Source organism: Palaemon carinicauda, chromosome 43 (genome assembly GCF_036898095.1).
Source record: "Palaemon carinicauda isolate YSFRI2023 chromosome 43, ASM3689809v2, whole genome shotgun sequence".
In the NCBI taxonomy this organism is placed as follows: Eukaryota; Metazoa; Arthropoda; class Malacostraca; order Decapoda; family Palaemonidae; genus Palaemon; species Palaemon carinicauda.
The window spans coordinates 21,161,054-21,170,417 of record NC_090767.1 but is presented as its reverse complement, the minus strand read 5'-3'; the positions used below and the strand labels follow the sequence as shown (position 1 = coordinate 21,170,417).

Here is a 9,364-nt window from a genome sequence, read left to right as displayed (position 1 = left end):
TTTGTACATAAATAGGAACGATTTCCATTTGTATTTGGCATGTAAACAATGAACAAACGAGCTACAAGCGAGGGGTGTGCTCTACAACGTTCACAGTGTCACACACAGGTGACGTTCAAAAGTCATAAGTCATAATTTATAATAGTCTGCGATGAAATATATTCCGTTTTCTATGGGAATCACTAAAGAATCTCGGTAGCACCTTTTGGAATGAATAAAAAATAAAAACTGCTTATTTAGATATTTTTAAGTAGTTTTGTTGCATTTCTATCGATAAAATAAATGTATATTATATAAAAAAAATCATATAAATTACTATTTTATTCAAATTGTTCTGTATATTATCAAAATAATGTACAATATTATTTATGTATATAAAGTAAACGGTTTTAATAATATTTACTCAATTTCGTAATAAAGGACTATAAAAAATTTATATAATAATATTGAAGAATAAATTTTCTAATTTTTATTATAAAATATGAAATAGATTTAGAACGCTAAAGTAATCTTATTTAAAAAAAATCTTTACAGCAAACGTCTCCAGAAATAAAAAAAAATATTGGTTATATAGTATTATGATCAAATGAAGTTATTTTCTATAAATATGACGATAAAAACAAACCTATATATTAATTGGATCATATAGGATGTAAGTTTATTGAGAGAATTACAAATTGAATATATCTATTGAAAGAAATTAAAAATAACACTTCCAGCTCGTTAACTTGCTGGAATGCAAGCAAGACCACCCTTATACAATAAGCTTAAATAAACAATATATATGTGAAATTCATAATAAAAATCAAGCATTGATATTAATTAGATATTAAAATATATAATTTTATTGAAAGCATTATAAGATATATATTTATTGGAAGAAATAATTAAAAAGAACACTTATTGCTCGCTAACTCGCTGGAACATCAGTTCTACCCTTAAAAGTAAGCCTAAATAAACATAATATAAGTGAAATTAATAGCTAAAAACAAGAAATAATATTAATTAGATGTTAATAAATATAATTATATTGAAATAACTACAAAATATATAACAATTAGAAGATAAATTGAAAAGAACAGTTCTATCTCGTTAAAATAATAATCGTAAATAACATAATATATGTGAAATTGATAGCCAAAAATAAGCATTAATATTAATTATATATTAAAATTAATAATTTTATCAAAAGCATTACAAAATATATATTAATTAGAAGAAATAGTGAAAAAGAACACTGCTCGTTTCACTCGCTGGAACGCCAGCGATCAGCTGAGAAACAATAACAGTAATCAGAGTGACTCGGCGAAATGCGATAACGGTACGAAGCCTATTTTAACGAATGACGTCACTTTCCTGTAACTTCCTGTATCGTTACAGACACGGGAAAACTCCTGTGAGTCATTTCATGGCTGTAACTTCCTGGTACAGGTCAGTTTTAACGTTATTTGTGTAATTGTTATGTCTAAAGTGATGGCGATTTAGACCACACCCTTCTACTATATGTGAGCTGGTGATGTTAGTCGAAACAAGGCTAGTTTAAGCTATGTACAGTTGGCCTTCACTAATTCCGGCACACTGACGTCTCCTTAGCATGTCGTGAAGTGTACCGGAATTAGTGGAGCCAACTGTACATATTTTTTACGATTTTTTACTATTTTATCTAGTTTCTTTTCCTCTCGTTATTTTGAAGTTTTTATAGTTTATATACGAAAGAATTATTTCATTATTGTTATTGTTCTTAAACGTCTGTTATTATTTTCCTTGTTTTCTTTCCTCACTGGGCTATTTTTCCTTATTGGGATCCTTATGAGTCTTATAGCATCCTGATTTTCCAATTAGGGTTGTAGCTTAGCCAGTAATAATAATAATGAATCAATTTTATTTATGAGGGAAATATATATCTTTGAAATATGACATTAGGAAGATAGATTTACAATTCATGAAATAGGATATTTAGTGATGCCTCGGTATTATTATAAACTGAGGATACTAGAGTCCTAAGGGGGTCACAACCTCCCCCATTGGTAAGTAGGTAAAAACATGGCTCCTAGGTTAGGTTAGGTTGCGGAACCTCGGGTTATGTGGTGTTCTTGCGTTTGATTCCCTGGGTGTATGTATAATGACGGTAGTTTAAGGGGGTTCGCAGGGGGCGTTAGCCCTCCCCTAAGTAGGTAAGGACATGGCTATTAGGTCAGGTTATGTGGTGTTCTCGTGTAGACGTTCTGCAGAAAAATGGACACAGTTTATATTGTACAGCGTTCACATCTTACGAACGACTAGAAAATGGGAAGAAAATTCTCATTTTCTATGCATGTTGGAGGAACTGGCCGCTGATATACAAAGGCTCATGTTTCCCTATTTAAATGTGGTTTTTTTTGTAGTCATTACTTATGCAATTTAACAATGAACGTCAATTTTGAACGGAGCACATTATTTACTTCTGGAAAACCTGTAGTATTTTCTATCCATTCTGTTCTTTGCTGGACGGAGGGAGTTGCCTTTCCATCGGCACCTCCTTACTTGTCTTCTCTATTCTAGTTTTTTTATGTTCTCTGTTTTTCTTCCACATCTGGTATATATATTCTTTTCCTTCCTCTATTCCTTCTAGCTTAAGCAGAACATTTCCTAATATCTTCTTCTGTTCTTCTCTTTTCCTTTTCCTCTTCTGTAGTTCTATTATTTTCCTTCTCTCGTCATTGACATCAGGACAGTAAAGAGTGAAATAAAATGATTTTCTGACTGGATCTATAATTTTAACAATTTTACACAGAGTCCGTTCTAACCAACTGCTGTACATAGGTTCCTAGTTTTAAAATTTCTATAATTTGAAAAATTTCGGTTTTCCTCAAGTATTTCCTTTAAAATTGTTCAAAGTTCCATTAAATAAACAAGGAGCCCTTAACCCTTTTACCCCCAGGCTATTTGGAAATTTCCAACCCTTAACCCCCAGGGTTATTTTTTTTCAAGCACATTTTACAGTATATTTTTTTTAAATTGCTCTAACAGCCTTAATTTCCATCATAGAGAGGTCAGGTTGTTCTCTTTCTCTTGGAAAATGCCTGAAGTTTCTCATTAAGTTATAAAAAATATGTAAAAAAAATTTAGATAGCAGTTTTTTTGCAAGGACGTACCGGTACGTCCACGGGGATAAAGGGATGAGTTTTGTGAAACGTACCAGTACGTCCTTTGGGGGTAAAAGGGTTAATTCAAATTATTAGGAATATTGTATTACAGTACACATTTATCCAGTTCTGTAATGTATTTATACAGTAATTCTAAATTGTATTACAGGTAGGAAAACATAGTATGAAGTGTTGTTTATATGACAGTAAAGATTAGGGTAAACGGCATTTTTCATCGCATGTTAATGTTACAAAAACATTATGAAAATAATAACCAAATATAATATACCTATTGTTCATTATTGTGTCTTTCCAGATAAGGGAGAATTAAGCCAAAGTGATTCCGTTATCCGCACTCTTAAATTCTCGCCTCGGAAAGATCATTCTTTACCCGTGGGGAAGTTCTTGTGCCGTCAAAAGCGGAGACTTTAGCCATGGCCGCAACGAGCGGGGCAGACAGATGGGAGTACTACGTGGAGCAGGAAAAGTAAGTACCGATGTTTAGAAGTGTTTAAGTCTATTTTGTAACGGATGTTTACTTATAACTTAAGACTGGGGAACTTTCAAAAGAAAGAAATGAGAAATGATTTAAATAAGTGCAAAATGAAATGCGAATCGACCGAGTATTTGTTCCTATGCAAATGCAAACCCTTTGATAGGAATGTGCTTTCAGAACTTTTAGAACTTAACCTAGGTGGCGCTAGTTACTGCCTATTGGCAAGGAGACCCTACCAACCTGACATACACCACTGGGCTCTCACTTTGTTTTCAATAGCTGTAGTCACTCAAGGGATACTTTCCACTCTGTAGAGTTAGAAGAGACTCTTGACTCATGGGAAGCAGCTCTTCTAGGTGAAGGATACTCCAAAATCAAACCATTGTTCTCTAGTCTTGGGTAGTGCTACTGTCTCCTTACCATGGTCTTCCACTATTTTGAGTTAGAGTTCTCTTGCTTGAGGGTACACTCGGGCATACTATTCTATCTTATTTCTCTTGCTTTTGTTGTTTTGAAGTTTTCAATATTAAACTTAGCCGGTGATTATATAAGCTGCAGCTCTGCTGCCCGACAGAAAAACTCTACGCTCAAAATCCGCCAGCGATCGCTATGCAGGTAGGGGGTGTACTTCAACAGCGCCATCTGTCGTGCAGGTACTCAGTACTCAATGTAAACACAGAACTCAATTTTCTCTCTGTCGTGCCACCGGCAAGACCTACTAAATTCGCTGTTGCTTACTGGATTGGTTTTCACATATTTTGGTGAAGTACACATTTCTAGTTTTGAGCTTTCGCTTTGCAGACGTTATCTTCAATACATCCTTGCATTCTTTTGTTGATTTTGGATTATTTGTTGACGACTTTGGATAGATTTTGAATTCCCCTTTGACTAATTCAAAATGGCTGACCCTTCTCAAGTCCCTAAGTTCAGGAAATGTAAGGCTAGGGACTGTTCAAGGCGTCTTCCGAAGGCCTCTATCGATCCTCACACCGTTTGTTCCAATTGTCGGGATAAGACCTGTCAATTGGAAGATCGATGTGAGGAATGCGTTGGGCTTTCGGAATTCGATTTCATCGAATTCCAGAAATACACACGTAGGCTAGAGAGAGATAGAGTCAGGAGAAGTTCATCTCGCTCCGTTGAATTTTCCTCTCCTCATGCCCCACAACCTATTCCTTCCCCTGTAGTGGTTGCTCCTGATCCCCCTTCTAGCACTCAACAACCTTCGATGGCAGATATGATGCGTGCCATCCAGGCTCTGGGTGAGAGAGTCGAGTCATTGGCTAGTGACCGTAACCAACTCATGGCAGACGTCAAGGAGTTGAAGTGTAAGAGTGCAGTGGGTAGTGACAAAGTGAGTGGTATTGTTGTGGAAAGTGTTGTGAATAGTGTTGCGCTTGAGGGTTCGTCTGTTCGTGCCTGTCGTCCTCCCAGTCCGGGACCTCTTGCAAGCTCCCCAGCCCAGGGGAGAAGCAATGTCGTACGACCAAAGGGTTCGAGAGGCTTTAATCAGCGAACAGACGTTCCCTCCGTGGTTTCGGGCGTATCTCACCAAGATCGCCCCACCCACACGAAGACGAGAGAGCCCATTTATTCCTCGTCTGCGGAAGAGGTTTCTCGGAAGAAACCATGGACCAAGGTCTCGCGGCCTCTTAAGCGCAAGTCGGTCCCTTCCGCGCAAGTCCAACGGCCCAGTTGTAGCCACTGGGTCAGTTCGGACTCGCTGCAGTCTTCCGATGACTGCTCACCTCCTAAGAGAGGCAAAGCGGTACCGCATCAGGCAGTAACACCGTCTGTTGCCGCACCTGCTCCTGTAGACCCTAAGTGGTCTTTGCTGCAGACCATGCAGTCACAATTAACGTCATTGATGCAGGACTTTCGTGCGGAGAAGGTTGACGCTGCACCAACCTCTAGCCTACAACCTCCCACGGTTGTGCGTCCAGTGGACGCTGAGGCTACCTTCTCCCGCACTCCAGCTGTGAGAGTCCCGCCACCCATGCGTTCCAGTGTACCCTGCCAGCCGCATGTTGACGTTCAGCGACGCACGGAACCTTCCGTTGACGTTCGCGAGTTACAACAACAGCCTAAGTTGTTTTGTTTTGACGCGGTGCGTCAACCTCCGCAACCCAGTGTGGTTACCTCTACTCGCCCACAGCAGACTAGACAGTCTGGAGTAGACGATTTGCGTCCCCGCGCTGCTTTGGTTGTTGCCAGTTCACAGACTGGGCAACAGTTCCATGACGTTGCGTCCGGTTCAGTCACGCGTGCACCCGTGCTGCCGGACTCAGCTGACCAGCCGATTCCTACTCCTTTGCCTCTTCCTCCTCAGTTTTCAGATGATGGACTCTCTGATGATGACGACGCTGCACACATTGACGACCCACATACGGACATCGACGAACCCAAGACCACGCAACCCTCCTTGGACTTTAGGAAAGTTCTTGCACTGTTCAGGGAGATGTATCCTGATCAGTTTGTATTTGCGGCCCCACGCTCTCCTCCATCAGAGTTTGCTTTAGGCACGCAGTCATCCGCGCCTGCCTTTACGAAACTCGTCCTCGCCCGCTCGTCCAAGAGAGCTTTACGAATGTTGGGAGATTGGATGCAGTCCAAAAAGAACCTTGGGAAGACAGCATTTACGTTTCCCCCTGCGAGACTCTCTTCCAGATCGAGCGTCTGGTATGCCACGGGAGAAGTTCTCGGCTTGGGAGTTCCTGCCTCTGCCCAGGGCGACTTCTCAAGTCTAGTAGACTCTCCCCGCAGGCTAGCCATGAGACGCTCTAAGATATGTTGGTCTCCTTCAGACTTAGACCATCTGTTGAAAGGAGTGTTCAGAGCCTTCGAGGTTTTTAACTTTTTGGACTGGTGTCTGGGAGCTTTGAGCAGGAAGATCTCTCCTTCTGACAAGGAAGCTTCCTTGCTCATTATGTCCTGCATGGACAAGGCCATACGTGACGGATCCAGTGAGCTTGCGGCTTCGTTCGTTTCCGGGGTCCTCAAGAAACGGGAAAACCTTTGCTCTTTCCTGTCAGCTGGAGTAACACCGTGTCAGAGATCGGAACTTCTTTTTGCTCCTCTCTCAAAATGTCTCTTCCCAGAGGACTTGATAAAGGAGATTGCTGCCTCCTTGATTCAGAAAGACACCCATGACCTGGTTGCGTCTTCTGCCCGCAAAGCCACCCCTTTGCCTACCGTGTCTAGACCCAGGATGGACACTCCAGCGTCCAGATTCATTCCGCCCTTTCGTGGCAGAGCCTCCAGCAGAGGAGGTGCTCGTGCCGAAGGGAGACGTGGGAAGAAGAAAGGTACCAAGTCCTTTAAAGGCAGAGTCTGACTGCCACCTTCTTCAGACAGCAGTGGGAGCCAGAGTCAAGAACTTCTGGCAGACCTGGGAGAAAAGGGGCGCAGATGCACAATCTGTGAAGTTGCTCAGAGAAGGGTACAAGATCCCGTTTGTCCGCAAACCCCCTCTAGCAACGTCTCCCATCGATCTCTCTCCCAGGTACAGAGAGGAAGACAAGAGGCTAGCTTTGAAGCAGGTGTCTCTCTTACTAGAAAAGGGAGCGGTAGTCAAAGTCCGGGACCATCAATCCCCGGGCTTCTACAACCGTCTCTTCTTGGTGGTAAAGAAGACAGGAGGGTGGAGGCCGGTGCTAGACGTCAGTGCGCTGAATGTCTTTGTCACAAAGCAGACGTTCGCCATGGAGACCACAAAGTCAGTTCTAGCAGCGGTCAGGAAGGAAGACTGGATGGTCTCTTTAGACCTAAGGGACGCATACTTTCACGTCCCCATCCACCCAGAATCCCAACCTTTTCTGAGATTCATTTACGAAAAGGTTGTCTACCAATTTCAAGCCCTGTGCTTTGGCCTAAGCACGGCTCCTCTTGTGTTTACGAGGCTGATGAGGAATATTGCCAAATTCCTACATTTAGCGGATATCAGAGCCTCCCTCTATTTAGACGACTGGCTTCTAAGAGCTTCTTCCAGTCGTCGCTGTCTGGAGAATCTAAAGTGGACTCTAGATCTGATCAAGGAATTGGGTCTCCTGGTCAATATGGAAAAGTCCCAACTGGTCCCATCCCAAACTATAGTGTATTTAGGGATGGAGATTCACAGTCAAGCTTTTCGGGCTTTTCCGTCGGCCCCCAGAACAAGTCAAGCCCAGGTATGCATCCAGAACATGCTAAAGAAGAAACGATGTTCAGTCAGACAGTGGATGAGTCTGATAGGGACGCTATCATCCCTGGAACAGTTCGTTTCGTTAGGGAGACTACACCTCCGTCCCCTGCAATTTCACCTAGCTGTATACTGGAAAAAGGACAAGACGCTAGAAGCGGTCTCGATCCCCATTTCCGAGAAGATGAAGTCATCACTGACTTGGTGGAAGGACAGTATCAACCTCAGAGAGGGTCTGCCCCTGGCAGTTCAGACCCCCAACCACGTTCTCTTCTCGGACGCATCGGACACGGGCTGGGGTGCGACATTGGACGGTCGGGAATGCTCGGGAACGTGGAACTCGAATCAAAGAACGTTACATATCAACTGCAAGGAGCTACTGGCAGTTCATCTGGCCTTGAAAAGCTTCAAGTCCCTCCTTCAAGGCAAAGTGGTGGAGGTGAACTCAGACAACACCACGGCCTTGGCGTACATCTCCAAGCAAGGAGGGACCCATTCTATGACGTTGTACGAGATCGCAAGGGACCTCCTCACCTGGTCAAGAGATCTAAACCTTTCTCTAGTAACGAGGTTTATCCAAGGCAATATGAATGTCGTGGCGGATTGCCTCAGTCGGAAGGGTCAAATCGTCCCAACAGAATGGACCCTACACAAGGATGTGTGCAAGAGACTATGGGCCACATGGGGCCAACCTACCATAGATCTCTTCGCAACCTCGATGACCAAGAGGCTCCCAATATATTGCTCACCAATCCCGGACCCAGCAGCAGTTCATATAGATGCCTTTCTACTGGATTGGTCCCATCTAGACCTTTATGCATTCCCCCCGTTCAAGATTGTCAACAAGGTACTGCAGAAGTTCGCCTCTCACGAAGGGACAAGGTTGACGTTAGTTGCTCCCCTCTGGCCCGCGAGAGAATGGTTCACCAAGGTACTTCAATGGCTGGTGGACGTTCCCAGAACTCTTCCTCTAAGAGTGGACCTTCTACGTCAGCCACACGTAAAGAAGGTACACCCAGGCCTCCACGCTCTTCGTCTGACTGCCTTCAGACTATCGAAAGACTCTCTAGAGCTAGAGGCTTTTCGAAGGAGGCAGCCAGGGCGATTGCTAGAGCAAGGAGGACATCCACTCTTTAGAGTCTACCAGTCGAAGTGGGAAGTCTTCCGAAACTGGTGCAAGTTGGTATCAGTATCCTCGACCAGTACCTCTGTAACCCAAATAGCTGACTTCCTATTATACCTGAGGAAAGAAAGATCTCTTTCAGCTCCCACTATCAAAGGTTACAGAAGCATGTTGGCAACAGTCTTCCGTCACAGAGGCTTAGATCTTTCCAACAACAAAGATCTACAGGACCTCCTTAAGTCTTTTGAGACCACGAAGAAGCGTCGTTTGGCTACACCTGGATGGAATTTAGACGTGGTACTAAGATTCCTGATGTCAGAAAGGTTCGAGCCACTACAATCAGCCTCCTTTAAAGATCTCACTTTAAAGACTCTTTTCCTGGTTTGCTTAGCCACAGCTAAAAGAGTCAGTGAGATTCACGCCTTCAGCAGGAACATCGGATT

The 9,364-nt window shown here is 42.9% G+C and overlaps 1 protein-coding gene across 4 annotated transcripts in view; it reads left to right on the top strand.

The window, feature by feature from the left end:
- Nucleotides 1-1,274: 1,274 nt before the first annotated feature.
- LOC137633435 (splicing regulatory glutamine/lysine-rich protein 1-like) overlaps nt 1,275-9,364 on the top strand; it is a 408,786-nt gene continuing 400,696 nt past the window's right edge. For all 4 annotated transcript variants that reach the window (XM_068365729.1, XM_068365730.1, XM_068365732.1 and 1 more), the window contains exons 1-2: nt 1,275-1,431; nt 3,442-3,612. The gene's annotated coding sequence lies outside the window, so the exon portion shown is untranslated. The remainder of the gene's footprint in view (nt 1,432-3,441; nt 3,613-9,364) is intronic.